This window comes from Furipterus horrens, unplaced genomic scaffold (assembly GCF_987537825.1).
Source record: "Furipterus horrens unplaced genomic scaffold, mFurHor1.1.pri manual_scaffold_13, whole genome shotgun sequence".
Taxonomy (NCBI): domain Eukaryota; kingdom Metazoa; phylum Chordata; class Mammalia; order Chiroptera; family Furipteridae; genus Furipterus; species Furipterus horrens.
Window position 1 is genome coordinate 29,830,556 of NW_028327183.1, and position 20,517 is coordinate 29,851,072.

Genomic DNA, 20,517 nt, shown 5'->3' on the forward strand with positions numbered 1-20,517 from the left:
CTACCAGCATAGAGATCCATGCTTCCATGAAACCTACCCCTCCAGAGTGCAGCCACATGGCCCAGTCCCCTGCAGCATCTCCCAGGGACACGCAGCTGCGTGACATATGCCTGCCCCTTCCAGGGCCACAGGCCAGAAAACAGGCAGGCACATGCTCCACAGGAGAGCACAGAGGGGCATCCAAGCCCTGCTGGGCCATGAGGATGTCCAGGAAATGCTAAAACATGCCTGGGGTGACATAGCCAATTTTTACATCATTCTTTAAAAAAAAAAAAAAATCCTGTTTTTATTACAAAAAGGATACACATTCCTACAGGAGGGGAGAGGGGAACACACGTAATACAAGACAGGAGGATTGCCCAAAACCCCATCAGCACTCACGCCAGGCGCGTGCCCACCCAGGCGCCTTGCTCTCCGTGTCATGCCTCATTCCTGACAGAGAAAATCATGTTGCCATCACATCTTAGATTCCGTGTGTGCATCCCTCCACGACTTCCGGATGCCAGCGTTATGGTTTCCATGTAAACAGAATGCGTCAGCTGTGAAGACACCCTCGTGGGTGTGATGTGGGCATGGTGAGGACGGACAGTGGTGAATATGCCTTGGACAAATGGCACCCTGCACCCCCACATTGAAATGTGCTGAGGTCCCCTCTGTGCCCTGGAGAGATGCAGAGCTGGCTCGCACCCTGTTTCTGTCTCCCATTCATTCCTAACCCCACCCTCAGCATCTTACCACCTTTTATTTTGCTTCTGACAAACATTTTTCTAGCATTCCCCATGTGTCAGGCATTGTTCTAAGGATTTGACAAACACCAGCTCAGTTAAGAACAACCTTGGAGGTAGGTACTCTTATTGTCCGCATTTTACAAATGAAAAACTAAGAGGTCAAGTGACTTGCCTGAAGTCACACAGCAAGTAAGTGGTGGAATCTGAATTCAAAGCCAGGTGTTTGGCTCCAGAGCCTGTGCTGATCGTCACATAAAGGCTAGCTAACTGACCGTGAATGTGAGGACCATTTGGAGCAGCAGCACCCAGGGGAAATATGGAAAGATGGGAGGTGACACATGGGACACATGCTCCTGCTCAGTCACCACATTTTTAAAAAAGAAATCCAGCAAAAGAAAAAAGTAGGTCGAAAGCAGTGGTTCTGAACCCTGACTATAGATGAAAATCACCTGCGGTGTCCTGAATTTGCTACCCATCTCCTAAGTCCCTTCGTCTGGTGTGGGGCCCAGTAGTCAGTATTTTTTAAGACTTCCCAGGTGATTCCACTGTGCAGCCAGGTTTAAGAATCTCAACTCTGGGAAACAGGCTCTCATCACACAGCCTAATTATCTGGCCCCGAGCTATTTGCTCAGCCTCAGTTTTCACATCCCTGAAATGGGAATGTGATGCTCTGGTGAGTAAGAGAGGCCACACGTGAGGCGCACACCCTGGAGGGACCTGGCACGGAGGATAAGTCTTGTCAGCTGGTTGTACAGCACACACCGCTCTCAGCTCACGGGCGCACACCACTGCTAGTCCGCTCAGCTGCCATGACAAAGTGCCACAGACCGTCTCGCAGACCAGGAGGCTGGAATTTGAAGACTGAGGTGCCAGCAGGGCTGGTCTCCTCCGAGGCCTCACTCCCTGGCATGTAGACAGCGTCTCCTCCCTGAGTCTTCACGAGGTCTTCCCCCTGCACCTATCTGTGTCCTCATCGCTTCGTATAAGGACACGAGATGAATTGAATCAGGGCCCAACCCAGTGACCTCATTTTAACTTAATCACATCTTGAAAGGCTCTATCTCCAAGTATAGTCATATTCTGAGGTGCTAGGGGTTAGGACTCCAATATGTGAACTTTGGGGGACAGAGTCCACACAGAAGGACCAGTAATTGCAGACAGCACCTGTGTTTTCTTGGGTGTCTGTCCCCTAACTACAAGGCACAGTGAGGCAGGCGGTTTCCATTTAGGTAGCAGGCTAAGGTGGGCTCTGAGCTGGGCTTGCCCCAAGCCTGCCCGCCCAGTGCCCTGCCAGCCCTGCGAGGGTTAATCTGAGGTCTCTTGGTTGGGTGGATTTACTGCCCCCAGACCTTTATCATCTCACCCTGACGGTGAGGGCTCACATTTCCCACTTAATTACTTGTCCCGCAATCAGAAGAGATAGCCGGTTCTGTGTTGAGTTGGCTGCAGCTGTGAACTGTTTATTTACTTTTCCTCAGCCCGGGAATGGCTGTAATTTAAAGGTTCAGATCTCAGCTACCCTGCCTGGTGCAAACGCTGCTTAAACACTTCCATATTGCTGGGGAGGAATGCCTGGATGCTGCCCCCACCTCCCTTCCCGGACAGGGAGGACCCAGAGCGCTGGGAAAGCAGGTGTTCCTGGTTATTTATCAAGACTGCAGTGCTGGTGAGGGAGATGGCTGCCGGTCCGTTACTGCCAACTCTAAAGGCTACCCGTGGAGACCGCGGCGCAAAGCCTACAGCCGGCCGTAACGGGAGCAAGGACCACGGACCACAAGATGCTAGGACGCGACTGCCCCAAAGGACCCGCCTCCGAACAAAAAGAGTCGTTCCTGCCACAGTTCAAGCCACAGGCTCTCACTAATTCCTGCGCCAAATGGTGTAATTACCACTTAAGTTGTCAAATGGCATCCAGATGGTCTTACCTTTCACACCAGCAGTTTAATAAGCTTTTAGGCGTGACCTTTGCAGCTTGTCCTCCACCTGCACAGCCCCCTGGTTTGTGAAATCTGAGCCAACAATTAGATCTGATAATGAGTGCCCAGGCGACCAGCCTTGAACTCTGCAAGCTCTCTTCAAGGGGTGCCCAGCGAGTCACCCCACGCCACTGACAAATGGCATGTGTCCACCATAAACAGAGCCCCCCCACCCCCTGCACAGGCCCCCGGAGGCCTGCCCAGGGAGATCACAGAAGCCCGGAGAGACTCAAGAGCACATCTCAGGGGCCAGGCAGCTCTAGGCAGGCTGTTTCAAGAGCTGAATTCTGGCAAACCACAGGGTCACACACAACCATGTCCTGCAAGGCTGGCCTGCCCCAGTGCCAGGAGGAACTGTTTCTAAGACTGCCATCCCAACCACACCAACATGGGAATGACCCTCCTGCCTGTGACCCTCTCCCAATTCATCCTCTTGAATATACTCAAGCTGGAGTAACTCCCCTGTGAGGCTTTGGTACAAGGAAGAATGATCTTGCACTGCGAAGGATCATACTACACTGTCTGTTTTGTCGAATTATTCTTTTCCAGCATGGGGCGAACTCCACTGATAGTTACAGAGCTAGGAAACATGCATATACCAGGCACCATTCCCAGGACTTCATGTCTTGGGTCATTTAATCCTCACAAGAACCTAGGTCCTATTTTTATCCACCACCTCCCCTTTGGTAGATTAGAAAACTGTGGCACAGAGAGGTTTAGTAACTTGCCCAAGGTGACACAGCCAGCAAGTGACAGGAATGGGATTTGAACCCAAGTATGAAGCAGATATTATGAATGTGTACAACTGTGGTCCCATTTGGGTAAACAAATAATAATTTAATTAATAATTTATTGATATGCATATAAGAGAGCATGTTTAAAGGTTTGTGCAAATGTTTGGGAAATGCCAAATATTCCCAGAAGAGCTCCACGCACTATCTTCAGTGTCCCAGCAAACTACAGAAAAGGGTAGATACGAAGAGAAGGGCAAACCAGAAGCCTTCTCTGTCATGAGATGGGACAGAGGGTGATGAAGAATGAGCCAGACCCTTAGCCAGAGAGAGAAGTTTCCCTGGGAGAATCTTGTCCCAGAGGATGCTCAAAACGTTCAAGGTCTCTGCTCTTGACTGCAACCCTATCAGCTCAGGGGTCTGTCCCTGTCTGTGCTTACCAGAACTGTGTCAGGAAAGTTATGTCTTGGACTGTCATTGTGGACAATAAGAATCCTTTCCTGAACACCCTATCCAAGTTGTTGTGTGCAGAGTACCACGGGACTTCTCCCAGCAAACCTATAAGAGAGATAACATCATCCCCAGTCAGTAGAGGAGGAGATTGAGGTTCCAAGAGCCTCCAAAATGTGGAGAGACCAGGAGGGGTAGCAGTGATGACACTTGGCCTGACTCCTGACCCTGCCCAAGCTGCCAGGCCAGCCTTTTCCCCAGCGTGACTGGTCAGAAGAGTCACCTGGAGCCTGGGGTACACCACGAATCGGCGTCTCACCCACTGACTTAGGAACCTGGGGCCAAGAATCTGCATTTTCAAACAAACATCACTGGGGTAAGAGTGAGAACCACCGCCCACACTCTGTGGTGGAACCGGATGAATTACCCGCTTCCATCCCCTCATGGCTTCATAAGAGCACCTTTCAGAAGTGGCACTGATATGGGGGAGCAGAATGGACACCCAGCCCAAGCCTCTGGGCAGGCCTCCCCTGCCCTCGCTGGCTGCACAGCGCCCCTGAGGGCCAGGCGGGGCACTGCGTCCCCCACGGCCCCTCCCTGGTCGGGGATCCACCCGCTGCCTCCACGCAGAGAATGGGCGGAAATGGCCCCCCAGGCAGGAGTTCACCCCTGCCATTTCACACTGCTGTGGCTGGAACAGGCCTGCAGGGGAGCAGGGGTGGGGGGGTGGGGTGCGGCTGGAGCAGCTGAAAAGGCCAGGGACACAGGAGCCGGGCTGGTGCGAGGGGCTGGCAGACAAAACACAGCCCCCCCCAAACCTGGGCTGGAGGGCAGCTGAGCAATCGCCCTGAAAATCTGCAAGCTCATCAGGACACTTGGAAACCTCGGTGGGGACACAACACAGGACGCATCCTGCTCGGAAGAGATAAGAGGATTCCCAGGTTCTCACTGTGGAGCCTCTCCCTGGGGACAGAGAGCTGGCAGGGAGAGTGGAGGAACGTGAGAAAGATGCCCCAAGCAACGCTCACTGCTGGGGCGGGGGGAGGGCTCCTGTGCCCCTTCACCCCACCCTTCACCTGCTTGGGGGCGAGACCTGGGGGAGGGGTCCCATTTCGCTCATCCCTGAAATCGCCCTTCTGGCTGGCTTTCCAGCCCACCCTACCCCATACTGGTTGTGGGCCCAGGACCAGTGGTTGTGCCTCCCTGTGTCTCAGTTTTCCCACCTGCGAAACGGGGCTGCCATGGGGAACTACTTGTGGCTTTCTCCTGCGGCGTGTTTGCTGCACTCATGTGCGCAGTGACCGCTGGCATCAATTGAGCAGCCACCGCGTCCTCAGCACTTTGTAGTATGACCTGGTCCAGCCTGCACGGCCCGTCCTGGGAGTGGGGCATCCTCACAAGCTCCGTCATTTCGGCAAGGACGCTGGCGACAGGAGGGCATGCAGAAGAAGCAGCCTGTTGGAGTCAGGGAGACGAGGCTTGGAGCCAGAGGCCACGCTCACCCTGTTGCGCAAGGCTCATTCGGAGAGCCTGATAACAGAGTGGCGACTCTAGTTGACTCAAATTACATTCCTATTGCGTGGGGCCGGGCCATGTGGCTCGGTTCCATCCAGATGTTGCGTATTTGAGCTGTTTGCGAACATCAAAAATGATAATAAGCACAGAGTGAAAGCCAGCACTTGCACCAGCAGGACCTATGTGCCAGGCCCTCCCATGCACTTTCCACACCTCGGATGGCCCTGGGGGGGAGGTGCTGTTTTTACCCTCCCCCACCCCAACAGGCGAGATAATTGAGATTCAGAGGTTTAATCACCTGCCCAGATGTCACCCAGTGGTCATCAGGGGAGTACAGGGCAGGGCCCCAACACGTGGGAGCTCACTCTTTTTCTGTGTCCCCCTTTCCCTCTCAAGGGCAGGGGTCTCACTTTGTCCCTCTCTGTGTCCCCACAGGATTTGGGGCACAGAGACCAGTCGATGGAGGGTTCAAAAGTGTAAGTCAAATTGACTTCAATTTTATTTCCCAGATTGTTTTGAGAACATGCTGTTCAGAATGGGCTAGAGGGGGCACCATGCTGTTTGGGGAATGTGGGGGGAAGGGCATCTCCCAGTGGGACTTCAGTAGCTCCTACCTCTAGGAGGGACCCAAACTGCCCATGAGATTTGTTTCCATAACTCCAGGTCAGAGGAATGAGTGCAGACAAAACCACTGTGTTTGAGGGGGAAACCAACAAGAAGGGGCCCAGGACCCAGCTAGGACACAGAACCGTGACCGTGTTCCTAGGCAGAGCACACACGGCGCTGATGTGCTAACAACCCCTAATGAGGCCACTCATCCAATATGCCCAAGGGTTCGAAGGTTAAGAGTGAATGGCCCATGAAACAGAAGTGCCAAGGGGGAGCCGCAGCCTTTCCTTTGCCACACTGATACCCAAACAGTGCGTGCACCTCCAGACCCCTGTCCCCCTGCTGCCACCATGAGCTCACTGATCCCGCTCAGGGTGCCATTCATGCTTTGCTGAGCAACCGCTTGGAACCAGACATGTTGGGCACTTGGCACACACTCTTTCTAGTTCTCAAGTCAAGAAGGTGCTAGAGCCCTGGCCAGTGTGACTCAGTTGGTTGGAGGGTTGTCCAGTAACCAAAAGGTTATGGGTTCAATTCCTGGTCAGAGCAAATAGCTAGATTGCAGTTTCTGTCCCTGGTCCAGGCTCAAATGGGAGGCAATCAATGGCTGCTTCTCTCTTGCATCAGCTTTTCTCTCTCTCCCTCGCTCTCTAAAAAGCAAAGAAAAAAGAAATGTCCTCAGGTGAGAATTAAAAAAAAAAAAAAAGAAGAAGGTGCTGTAATCCAGAACAGCTCATTCCAATGCCTGGAGCCTCTACCATAATTCCAGGGATAGATTTTGAAGTTTCTTCTTAGGACTCCCAGAGTTCCTTCCAATTGCAATCCCCTGGAAAGCTTTAAAGACATGCTCCAGAAGCCACCACTGCCTAGCCCCCAGTGCCCTGTCTGCAGAGACTTGCCAGAATGAGTTCAGGAGCTTGGGAGGGGCTGTGGCAGATACTGCTGATGTGCTTCCCAGCCTCACTCGCTTCCATCTTCTCCCCTGCCACCTGTCAGTGTAGAGGAAGCCAATTGGGTACCTTATCAGCCTCACTTGGAGCTAGATGTGGATGGTCAAGGGAGCAGGTTCTGACCCATGAATTGTAAACAGAGTCTGTTAGGACCCTACTGGGCAAGCTTTTGCTTTCCTGATGAAAGGCCACAGATCCAGCGGGCGCATCCCTGGAAACCTTCTCCTCCCTTCCCTCCCTTGAATGCAGACATGATCGTTGGAGATGCAGCATCCACCTTGAGACCACAATGGGACACACAAAAACAACATGGTAGACAGAATGGTGCACCCCCAAGAAATGTCTACATTCTAATCCCCAGCACCTGTGAAATGTTACTTTACATGGCAAAAAGGAATTAGGCTGCAGGTGAAAATAGGGTTGGTAATCAGCTGATCTTGAGATGGGGAGATCATCCTGGGTTATCCATAGTGGAAGAAGGACGTAAAAGAGGAGATTAGAGGAAGAGATGTGATAATGACAGAAAGGCAGAAAAATGTACATTGAGGGCCTGAAAAATGGAGGAAGGGCCCACAAGCCAAGGTCTGTGGGCAGCTCTAGAAGTTAGAAAAGGCTGGGAATTGTATTCTCCCCTAGAGGCTCCCAAAACAATGCAACTCTACTGACACCTTGGCTTTATTCCAGTGAGAGCCATTTCAGATTTCTGATCTACAGAACTGTTAAGATACTAACGGTGTGTTGTTTAAGCCATCGTGTTTGTGTTACTCTGTGGCATCAGCCACAAGACACTGACACAAGCCATAGGAGATGCTGATTTACCCTTGTTGAGCAAATGAAAAGATGCCTGCAGCCGCCCTTCTCCAGAAGTCCTCATCATGTGAGAAAAAGGGCCTTGCACTGATTTTAGCAAACACTTCAAGTTAGACTACTTGTGACTTGAAGCCTTGGCCTGTCCTCATTGGCATCTGTGTCAACTAGGTTAACTTTTATTTCAAAGTTCCTCTTGTGAGAGGAAACATAATCACCAGCTAGAAGTGGGAACTGAACCCCTATAACAGTACCCCAAGGTCAAAGGTGAGTTTTGAATGGCTCTGGGATCTTTTCTGAGAAAGAAAGGTATAGTAAGTAAGATCGAAGTTTTCTGAGAAATTCTCTTAAGAAAACTTCTCCCTTTGCATAATACCCTAAAGTCCTTCAACAGAAACAAATGTTAATTAAATGTTTATTGAATCATAAAGTGGACCGAAGACAAAAGAGCTAGTTGCGATAAACAGAACAGTTCATTTGTTTGGATGCCACAGCTACCCCATGGCAGGGCCTCCGGGACAGCAGATGTGTTCATAGTTGCCCACTTTACAGAAGTGGGTAAAATGGTCTCCATTTTCAATGGTCCTACAGAACTGATTCCTTGTGTTTGTTTTTATAACAGGCTGTTATCATTCATGAGCTCATTAATGGATAGCTCAGTTTCAGGAACAAAACTGGACCATAATGTAATTTCTAAGCTTTATTTTCCCAATCTCGTTCATCACTCATCTTACAACTGGGTTTCCAGAGAGGCTGCAGTTAGATGCTGGGACTTCCTCGTCTTATTCATGATGGACAAGTGAATCCATGAGTTCAGAAGCCACAGGTCATTTGTCGGGAACCTGTCTGCTCTGTGCTGGGTGCAGGGAAACCAGGACTCTGCAAAGGGTCGCTCCACTCAGGTGTGGGCTTGAGAAGCTCTGCAGACATTTTCTCATTGCTGCTCTGAGGGTGGTCTGATGCCAGTTTTGTATGAAAGAGATGATCCAGTGGAAGGCTGAGCAGAAGGCCTAGCAGATGATCAATTATCAGTAAATGTTAACTCTTGAAATGTTTTTCTTCCTAAAACTCACAGCAACCCTAGGAGGAAACCTGGAGAATGTTCCCACATTACAGGCCAGGAACTGAGGCTCACAGGGGGCTTAGTGACAACATGAGGAAGGGGCCAATCTTCCCTCTTCTCGTGGCACCCAATGGCCTGTACCTGGATGTGGGTTGCCATGGTGATCATAGCTCACATGCTCTCCCATGAGCTAGGCACCATGCAACCACCTTTGTCTCTCATTCCCCACCCAGCCGTGCTGAGGGGCCTTGTGCTGCCCACTCTCAGGAAGAGGAAGCCACGACCTAGGGAAGACTTAGCGTCATGCCCACCACTGTGCGCTGTGTGGAGGTGGGTGTGAATGCAGGCTGCCAACAGCCCTTCCGGGCTCTTCTCAGTGACCGTACAGCACTGCTGGCCATAGCAGAGCCTTTTGTGGCCCCACAGAGCACTGCGAGGTCAAGCAGAGGCTCTCAACCAGAAGCCAAGAGATTTGCCCTCCCTCCCCCGCCCAGGGCCAGGCTCTGAGTGCAGAGAACCAATTTACGGAAAATCCGGGATTGACCAAGCCAACAGGCATCACGTCCCAGGGGTCTGATCTGCACGCCCCCCATCCCAAACATGCCCCCACCTCCATGTGTGCCCGCCCTCTCCTCAAACTTCCCTGTGGGACCAGGTGGGAATTGTTTGGGTTGAACCCCGCGCTGGTGACTCTGAGTGACCCCCCAACCTATCTGTGCCTCAATTTTCTTCTCTGTGAAATGACAGTCATGAAAGAACCCATCTGTAAGGGGAGTCTTGGCTGAAAACACCGATCCCTTATTTTCCCAACCCATAAAAATGAAATCACCCATTTTATTTTATTTTTTTATTTTATTTTTAACGAGGCCATCAATAACACATTCAGAATGCTAAGAGATAAACATCTTGTCAGGTTTTTTTTTCTTTTAAAGTCTCCTTCATCTTGGAATCAGGAGAGCAGCAGGTAATAGCAGATGTGACCACACAGAGCTCTGGGCCCTCTGCTGGTTGCCTAACCACATCTGCTCCCCACCCCATTCCTCCTTGTGGATGGGATTCTGGTTTTATTTAGCTTGGCAATGGACCTGGCTAAAAATACGCAGTTTCCCAGACTTCTTTGCAGTGGAGAACGGTAGGTGACATAGTCCCAGCCAAGGCGACAACAGAAGTGAGCTGCCGGAAGGGGGTCCCTCCAGAATGAAAAGATTGTGCAGCTTCTCCTTTCACTCCTTCCTGGAACAGACATGAATCTCATATGTGTGGCCTTTACCTTGTGATGCAGACCCCAAAAGGTGGGGGGAGCAGGGGTCCCTGCCAGGACTACCCCCTACCAGGAAAACTGCCCCCTCTGTTAGGCATTTCGTTCCTACAGCTGAACATGATCCCAACTGATGCACCAAACATCCAGATTCGAGGAGTGGCCACCCCCACCACATCATGGAGGAGTGAACACAAGTTAGGTTAGATATGCAGTTTCCATGGAAACAACTACCACCCAGGCCCACCTCCCTCTTGCCTGAGATGATTGATGGCTATGAGGTTCAATCAACATTTCACATCTCCTTAGAGATACAGAAAGGCAGGCTGGCTATTCATTAAAATAGATATTTTATTTATTCATTTTGTTTTGTCTTATCCACTTATTTATTTCCTCGATAGAACCAACCTTCAGGTTTCCTGAGGCATAAAAAGGGATGCCCAGACCACCTCTTGGGCTGTTGCTTCCTCCCCAGGAGGAGTGATGGAAATGGCCTCTCAGTGTCTCTGTCTCTGAAACAGGGTGACCAGACCTCACCTGCTTGATCTTGCCCAATTGCCTGCCCTGACCTCCATGATCTGGCCTCAGCCAGGCTTTCTGACCACACTCCCGTCACAGTCCACTCCCACTCTGGCCTCCTGGAAGGTGTCCACGCATCCCCATGGGCTCCCTTACCCAGGCTGGTGCCTGGGATACATCCGCCCATCCCACACCGGGCTGACCCTTCACAGACACCTCAAGAGCTTCCCTGAAACACTTCCAGGCACGGGTTTTGTCCTCCCTGATGGACAGAGACAACCTTATTTGTTGTTCAGAGCCATAAACCTAGAGCCAGCCTGGCACAGAGTGGGTGTTCCCTAAATACTTGCTGCCCATGGACTGACTGGGCAGCTGGATCAATGCGTGAATGCAGTAGTTTCACAGTGAGCTTGTATTTGGAGAACTGATGGAACAAAGCTTGGTTTTGCCACATCGATGTTCTTTCTGCCACAATGCCATGTCCTTGCGTCTTGTACCTCAGGGGAAATGTGGCTGGTGAGTGTATAGCATGTGGGCCCTATTGAGAGTGGACTCTCACATTCCACGATGGCAGAGACAGATGACTCTGGGTGACCCTAGAGTTAAATAAAGGATATGCTCACACATACAGGGGAGGGCGAAAGTAGGTTTACAGTTGTGAGTACTCAAAACACAAAGTGTATTCTTGTATTATTATTTATTAATTAGTTATTATTTATTTGTATCATAACTATAAGCCTACTTTTGTCCATCCCTGTCTAACATCCCAAAAGGACAGTAGGGAGAAGTGAAATACCCAGATAATTACGCTTCAGTTCTCGGCTGCCCTTAAGTGAGGTCTTAAAGAAAAAGGAGATTCATTGGCTGGAGGGGAGGGAAACAGTGTACCAGGGAGAAGAAAGAGCACATGCAAAGGGCCTGGGGCACAAGAGAACATGGGCATTTGAGGAATGGCAAGTCAAGGCATGTGTCAGGGAGCAGAGAGGGGAGGGCAAAAGTAGATCATGGTTGTTGTTTTTATAACATAACATTATCATTAATTCTGCTAATAACAGCGATAGCCTTTATCAAGTTCTATATTCCAGGTACTTTACGTTCATCATCTCAATCCCTACAACCATATATGAGGTAGGTCCTAATATTATCTCAGTTTATTAGGATAAGACTGAGGCCCACAGAAACAAATTGACTTTCCCCTGGACACCCATCAGGGAGTGGCAGTGCTAGAGTCCCAAGCTATGTCTCCCTGTTCATAAGCATGGACCCTATGCCATGTCCTTGGGGCCATATGAAGAGAGCTGCTTATCATGCTGGTGGTGACATATCAGTCAGCTCTTCCCACAGTCATGCTACACAACAAAAACACCAAGCCTCATGGCCTATAAGAATAACAGTTACTGCCCTTGCATCTGGGGTGGTCAGGTGGGCAACCCTGCTGACACTGGCTGGGCTCATCTACTCACACATCTATGAGTTCCACCGCAGTGAGTGGGCCACTGGGCTCTGCATGTCTCTTGTCCTCCCTTGGGCCAACACAGGCATTTCTCACACTGATGGCAGTGGTGCAAGAGCACTAGTGGAAACAGGTGTTTCTCCAATGCTTCTGCTTGAGTGATGTCTGCTAGTAGCCCGTTGAGCAAAGCAAGTCACATGGTGAAACCCAGTGTCCAGGAACAAGAAAATCTACCCACCTCTTGGTAGAAGGAGCTACAAAGACCTTGGCAAAGAGCTTGGACCCAGGAAGGAGTGAAGAAGAGCTAAGGCCATTTATGCACTCCACCAGCTGCAGGTCAAGAAGGCCTGCTCGAGGGCTAGAGGGGGTGTTGGAGCAAGAGAGGAGGGACCCTCGCTGAGTCCAGTTCCCCACCCTGGGCATGAGAAGAGTGACTTGTCCAGGGTTGCAGCACAAGTCAGCGCAAAGGCTGGAACCCTTGTCCAAACCATGTGACTCCAAGACCCTTGCAGCATGAGCCTGGGTGGATCACTGGATCCAACAAAGAAAAATGGATATTTCCCTGAGTACTTAAAACAGATAGGATTCAGTACATGGAAGCGGCTGCTCTTGTGATGGAGAAGCTGAGAAGCCAACCAGTAGAGCCCAGGGCTAAGCATAGGCAGGAAACTGCAAGCACCCCAGGCCTGGAGCGACACAGAGGAGCAAGCATTGGGGAGAGCCTTTCCCTGTGGGCAGCACCACGGCTGAGACAGTGAGCAGGAGGACAGGGAAGAGACCTGCTGGCTTCTCCCTCCTCTGCCCTCCTCCCAGCTCTCAGCAGTGCCAGAAGCTGGGCGATGATTGGGGAGCCTGCAAAATGCAGCCCCTCAGCACTTGAAGTGCAGAGTGACATGGGAGGGACAAGAGAGTGGGCTACCGGGCAACTGCCTCCTGGGGACAGGTGGCCTCTATCTCCTAAGCACCCCAGGGCAGAGCTTCTCCAAGGGCCAGGCCAGTGCTCACAAAGCCCTGGTTCTGACTCAGAAGCTCTGGGGGGGCCTGAGACTCCGCATTTCTAATAGGCTCCCAGACAATGCTGATGCTGCGGATCCTGCACCACACTTTCCATGGAAAGCCACATGGGAGTGTGGTGGGATGTGGAGCTGCCTTCATGGACATGCTGAGCAGACATTTATTTAGTATTTACTATGACCCAGCTCTTATTCTTTTCACGGTAGAAGAAAAAAACCAAGACCCAGCATGTTCAGGAGACTCACCCAGGCTCACCCAGCTTGTGAGCGGCTGAGATGTAATGCTCAGTGGCCGTTCTGGCCATTTATTTCTGGGCCCCCAGGAAGTGACTCAGACACAGTTATGATGCCATCTTCTATCTAGCATATGCCATGGGCCCAGCCTTTTTCATTCAGAAACTCAAATCCTCACAACCTGAAAAAGAAAGATCACTCGCTTCAGTTTATGTAGGAGGAAACTGTGACTCGGAAAATGTAAGGAATTCACAGAGGGTCACCAGTGAAGGAGGGACAGAGTCCTAGTTGAACCCCAATCTGCCCTGCTCTGAAACTCTTGCTCCAGGCATTACACCCTACGACTTCTCAGATTCACCTGTTCATTCATTCACTCAACAAATAGTGATTTAGTGAAGCACTACGAGGCCCTGATTTAAAATGCAGGGGTCTGTGATCCACTGGCCTGGATTCAAATCCCAGGCCCCTTCTCCACCCCTCCACACCAGGAGCACCACCTTGGGGACTTCCCTTGGCCTCCCAGGACTCAGTGTCCTCTTTTGTCCAATGGAGACACTGACATTCCCTGCCCCAGCAACTTGTTGGGAGGCACCCTCTGGTTGTCCCATGTGATACCTGGCACATCGCGAACTCTGGATAAATAGCAACCCTGTCGTAAATATACGACAGGCCTGATGTTTAGATTCTAGGTGGAGGAGACAGTCAACTCATTAATCAAAAACCTAAGGAATTTGTTAAATGACCAAGTGTCCCAGATTAGGGTTCCGAGAGAGTGGGGTGCTCTAGGACATCAGGGAGAGCTGCTGTCACACAATAGCAGTGTGGCGTTGTCATTTGAGCCCTTGTCCAGGCTGGATCTGTGGCCACACCGGCAAGCATCCTGGGACTGGGATTGGGACAGTCCCTGCTCTGTGACCATGCAACAGCTCCCAGGGTGGGAATGTGGCACTCTGTCTCCGTCACTGCGGACACCTCGCTGTAGGGTTCAGCCTGGAATGCCTGGGGCCCCCACACAGCTCCTACCTAGACACCTTCCATTCAGTGGCGGCAACAGCAAGGCCATTGAAAGGTGGCCTAAAACGCTCATTTCTCCAAACAGCTCAAAAGACATTGGGCAAGTTCGTTTCTGAGAGACAGGCAGGGATTTGGATTTCTGGTGCTTGTTTGCACAAAGGATCTCAGCCTTCTTTCTCCTGACATGCAGCTTAAACAGGCTAGCTGACCCTTAAATGGAATCCCCATGCTTCCTCAGCTCCTTCCGAGGGAACTCCACTGGGGGAGTGGAGAGGAGGTAAACGCATTGTGTCCAACAGGCCTTATTCCTCTTCTGACGGCACAGTCTGTTTTGGGTTCAAGACTGGATGCTAAATGTGTCTTCTGGTTTGTTTGGGTGTATTTTTCTCACCTCTTTTACCTTTTAACTAAAACACAACACAAAATAAGCGCTCTGATTGCATTCAGCTGTTAGGAGGGAAGCAACTATGCCTCCCCACCTTCACTGGCAGATATCAAACGTGACTTTCTCAAAAAACGAAAAGTGGAAAGTTTACAAACACAGAACCCAGAATCCGCAATAGCAGACCATCCCTTCAAGCCAGCGATGTGTGCATCTGACGTGCTAGCTGGCTGCAGAGGCCTCTGTGCTCTTCCTGTCAGCCCACATGCAAAGAAGGCTTGGAGCCACTTCCTACCCTTCTCATTAAAAAAATTTTAAAAAGCCCAGAAGAGGCAATAATCTTGGTCCTACCAGCCTGTTTGGCTAAGTAAAACAAAATATTTTAAGCTGATATTGGTCAAATAGGCTGGTTGAATTCATTTTCTAAAACAATCTTGCCCCAAACCAGTTTATTCATATACATAAAGCCGGAGAGTGCTTTTCTTTGCTGGGTTCCTGAAACGCGAAATATTTTCAACTAAATGAGAAAGCGTTCGCTGTTGAATGGCCTATTAGAGCTGTCACAAATGTGATTGCTGGAAATAAACACGATTGTAAGAAGGTTGGCAAGAGCAGAAACGTAAGTCAACATTAATAGATGGTGTAATTAAATTATCCCTTAAGCCAAGGTGCCAAGTGACACAAAATTTTTTGTGTTAATTCTAACATGTTCACCTCTTTGGGCTGCACAGATCTGAATAGATCTCCCTCCAGAATTGCGAATTTTATTTTCTTCAGTTTCTACATAGCAAATAGCTCTCTGTTCTGCTAACGAACCAAAGTACTTGGGACATACAAGTTCATATTTTCTCTATATCATTTTACAAAGGTTCACTTGATACAAATGTGGTTCAATAAACAATGTTTATTTTTTATAGGTTTGTATCTTGCTCAAAAAAAGTAGAGCTAAGTTTCAGGAAGATTTGTTTTCATTTTAACTATTGTTCACTCGTCACTGTCACTCAATACTTAAATGACTTTCTCCCCAAAAGACAAATCTTTAAAGCAGAACAGAATTTATTTAAACAGCTGCTTTTTGCACATTTTATTAATACATTGATTTGAGTTATGAATAGTGGGTGACTTGCATAGTTTGTAAATATATACAGATATAATAGCTGGCATGTCTTACAATTAAATTTTAAAAGAGCAATACATGATTAATTACTACCATACATGATGATGAAGTCATTATAGTATGCTACATTTGCATATTTCTACATCTTTAAATAGTATTTCACATTTGAAGTCTAATAAATTTCCCCTTTTTTATTTTCAAGGGCAATGATATCATTTTTAAAAAAGAAGTATAGTTGCTCTTGATGAGTTATTTTATAAAAAATAGTTGTTAACATGCGCTCTATTTCTTTTTAAATTAAAAAATGATATGGCAAATTATTACATAAAACAAATTATGAAATCAAGTTCCATGAAAAATCAAAACATTAAAATCATCAAAAAATGTTTTTAAATATTTTAATTTTAATATTAAATATGTTGAAGAATGTGTTCAACATTCTTTTGGGATTCTCTTTAGCAGGAGATAGGGACAGAAAAATGTGGAAGGGGGGCTGGAACTAAAGTAGGAACTTTGGGAGATGGAGCTTTAAGAGCTCTAAGAATCGGGTGATGCTGTTTTAGCAGGTGCTGATCCAACAAAATACAATGTCCAGTGTGGACATTCTCACATATATTCATCACAGGGAAAGAAAACACTTTTTTGAGAAGGTGAGATTCTGATGTCACTATCTGTACATGCCTGATTTTACTTGGCCATTTGTACGCATATTAAGTTCCATGCAATACTATAATGTACATTCTTCATGACTATTATAGGAGAACCATAAGGATAGCTTTGATTTCTGAAAACACAGACAGGCAACTGATAAAATACTGAAATGGCTTTTATATTAAACATTTTTGGGAAATATCTCTTTGAACACTCGCTGGGTGCTCTGACCATTTCTGAAGGGTGAGCATTTGGTAATTAACATTTGGCTTAAATATTTTAAATGCTCTTGGATAATCCACACATTTCAGCCAGGGTCTCAAGAAAGGTTTTTTTCTTACATTTAGAGCTTACTGGATGCACTCTGAGAGAGGCAAAGGGGAGACCTGACAGGACTTGAGGTAAATCTCTGTGTCTGTCTTCCCCACCCCCACTCCCATGGATCACTCTAGAAGTAACATCGCCATCTACTGGTCAGCAGCCAAACCTCCCTAAGAAGGCAAAGGTTTCTGTTTCGGCCGTCCAAATTAGAAAGTTTAAAATACATGTATCTAAGGTGTAGAATGCCATCGTTTCAGGGGCAGGAGAACGGGAAAGAAACACTCTAATTAAAAACGAAGGGAAGTAGCAAAGCCTTTTTGCACACCTCTGGTCTGTAAACAAGTCTGGAAACTGGCTCTAACCCATCACCCTACCCCCTGCAAGAACCCCCGAAGAGGAAAAAAAGTAAGAAGTGTGCTGTTTTTAATTCCTAAAAATTTTATACTAGTTATGAATTTCCGGAATGAAGGGTTTTGTTTCACTAGGCAGCTCCCACCTTTTTCTCCCCACATTTCCTGGGGGCTGGGGGGCGTAAGAAAAGCACATATAAACGCACCCCCCCCCCCATTCCTTTGGAGTTCTTTAACATAACAAGGTTTTACGAACACAAGAGTACAAAACTGGAATAACCCAAATATTATTCTAATTTTTTTTTCAGGCACTTAAGCAAAACAACTACCATTTTTGAAGTTTATGTAACTTTTCCTTATAAATATAATCACATTCCGATTGTACATCTACAATTACAAATGTTGATTTCTGGATTTTCTCATACAAATATCCATCTTGCTTTCTTCTTTCTCCATGCCCCTAACTGATCACTGAATTTGCCTTGAAATTTGAGCATTAATTACTTTCTCTTGGTAATTAAAGCCAGGGTATTCTTTTCACGAGAGAACTACATTGTTTTACAATTTCCCATACTCTTTGGAATAGTTTCATGGCAAGGAAAGAAGTCAGTTGTGGCCTAGAATATTAGCATATGTTTTCTTTACAATTCTCCTAACATTTGACAAGATATTCAGAAGATTGTGTTTTTTTTTTTAAATAGACAACTTATGTTAAATAAAAATCACAATTAAATTTATTAAGGATCACAATTCACCCATTTATAAAGAAACATTTTTACTCAATCTTAGATTTTATTATTACACATCATTAAAAAAAATTTTAATGTCCTAAAAACCTAAAGTAAAGCTTGCTATTGCATTACAGTCAGAAATTACTTTGTTTCATATATATATATATATATATATATATATATATTCATTTCACATATATATCTCTCAAAGTATTTACATTTTGTAACTTAATTTCTCACTCACTAGGGTTTGAAAGATCTGGACATTATAAAGGCAAACTCATTTTCTGCTGGAGTGAAATGAGAAAATGAAAATTCTTTAAATTTATTTTATTAGGTAAATTCAGTAGGGACTCACTGTTAGCCCCTGAAATAAACCAGCCTGCTTCTGTTTACTTTCTCCATCTTTCGGAGCCTTAAAATGAAAATTGAAGTCACTGCAATCGGTAAGTACATTCTCCCGCCCCTTCCTATATGTTGTTTGTGTAGAAATTGTAGAGTTTCTTTCCCTACGAGTGGAGAATGGTTCTGAGGGCTGACAGTGAGTTCGGGCGAGGTGCCCGGGGAAAGTTAACTGGTAAATACAGAGAGGGAAAGCAGGACAGGCCGGGGTGGGACACACGAGGTCAGAGAGTCGCGGGAGAAAGCCCACGGAGTACTCACAATTTCCAGTGTCTGCTGCTGTCTCTGTTCTGGTCTTGATTCCAAAAGGAAATGTGGCTCTTTTGTGCAGAACCAGAAATGAATATCCAGGAAGTTGGCAAAATCACTAGCTAAACAATCAATAGAGGAAACACAACAAATTAAAAGACCATTTGGATTTTTTTTCCTCCAATAAAAAAAAAAAAATGAGTCAAGGTGGGTAAAGGAAAAGGACATATTTTAATTTTTTCCTGTGACCTGAGCTGGGCCCCAGGTTAATCTAAGTTCGAATTTGGATATTTGCTCTCCTGCATCCACATAATATAAAGAGCACTTGAATGACGCTGATGGATTTAGGCTTATCGCAAACCCCGAAATTCGCTCTGTGAACCGGTCTGAGTTCCTGCCGCAGATGTGAAATGAGTTTTGCTATGAAAATCCACTTTAAAACTCAGCGACCCCCACCCCTAATGAATGCCTTCAGTGACAGGAAATGTTAACCATTTTAAGCGTTTTATTTGCATTTGCTCCGAAGCTGAGGGAGTGAGGGGAGAAATGTACATTTAATGATTGGTCGTGAAATGGAGATCGATGAAGTGAGCGTGGATGCATGTGCTTCTGATCATGGGGGCGAGCATCCTGGTCCTGCAGTCACCCCAGCCCGGAGTGACGTCCCCTCGGATTCTCCCAGGAGCAAGAGAGCATTTGCGTGTCGCACTTGAGCCATATTTCAAATTCTCTTGTGTTGTTGATAAATTAAAGGCCATGTTATTCCACTTTTCAGCTGGAGAGTCTGAGGGAAAGTGCCCGCCTTGCCATGTTTGTGGTGCCGAGATGTGTTTTTGTGCGAGTGTTTTTCTCCCTGGGATCAAAAGAGAAAAAAAAAAAGATTTCCCCCCAAATCAACTAAACACCAAAGCTCAGAAACACACATAATGTGTATAACATTGTCCTTCAGAAATCCATCTTGAATTTTTTTTAGAGTCCTCTCTTTGATCAAAAGCCGACAGAGAATTACATTTTTCTCCATTCTGTTGCATTTAACATGGACTAACACAGGGTGAGTTTAAACAAACAGATGGCCCAGGCATGAATGCTCCTTTCAGTCTGAGTAGCTGGAGGTGGGCTGGATCCACTGGGAGGGGTGCAGTTGGGAGGATTAGTTAGGGAGAGGGGCGAAAAGCTGCAAAGCTTGTGGGGGGTAGGGGGGAAGCTGAGACAAGAATAAACCTGAGATGAAACAAATTTTTTAACTACCTCTACGCACTGAGCCTACAATCCTCTTGCCAGTGTGCAGTATAACTGTTGAAATTCTTCTGCCTAAAAGATAAATGGCCTATTTTATTCAAGAGTGTCAAGTAGGGAAACAAAACAAAACAAAAACCCCTCAAAGTATATTTTCAGAAGATAATCTCATGCACCATGAGTGCCGGGTAAGAGAGGCGTGCGGGGAGCGGGGCCAGCTCTCGATGAGAAATTCCGCACCGGAGTCGAGCTGCAGCCACCCAGAGAGCAAATGGGGACAAAATGAGAAAGTCTCGTCCTGGTTGAGGGTCATCAAGGAGCGCGAACTGGACCTGCTCCCTGTGCGCCTGCCACATGTAGACTCCAAGCCACCAACACACGGCCATAAAATCCTTGACTTGGGGCATTTCTGAGGGTAGGCAAAGCTGGGTGTAAGTTCTGGGACAGGTGGACACTTCGAGGTCACTGCTGCATAAGATGCGGGCTACATGGAAACTCCCAGGAGGTTCTGGCCAGGTGCCAGTCTCCCCGCCATGAGCTGGCCCTGAACACTCTCTGCACACCTCAGAGACCTTCCAGAAACCTGCCCCTCCACAAGGGCAAGACGATCAGAAGAAGGACAGTCATCCTCACCGCTGCCTCCCTCAAGCCCTGTAACCTCCTCACCTCTCCAGAACCCGGTGTTAACAGAACTCCCCCAAATCCCAGCCAGTTGTTTGGATGGGGGTCTGTTACCTGGCTCTGGGGCCAGGGGTTGA

At 47.8% G+C, this 20,517-nt stretch overlaps 1 long non-coding RNA gene across 1 annotated transcript; it reads right to left on the reverse strand.

Moving 5' to 3' along the window:
* Nucleotides 1–9,695: 9,695 nt before the first annotated feature.
* Nucleotides 9,696–18,627, reverse strand: LOC149994337 (uncharacterized). Its single transcript, XR_016507789.1, has 3 exons — nucleotides 18,536–18,627; nucleotides 13,319–13,487; nucleotides 9,696–10,062 (listed from the first exon to the last, which is right to left on the reverse strand). It is a non-coding gene; the product is annotated as an uncharacterized LOC149994337 (long non-coding RNA).
* Nucleotides 18,628–20,517: the final 1,890 nt, after the last annotated feature.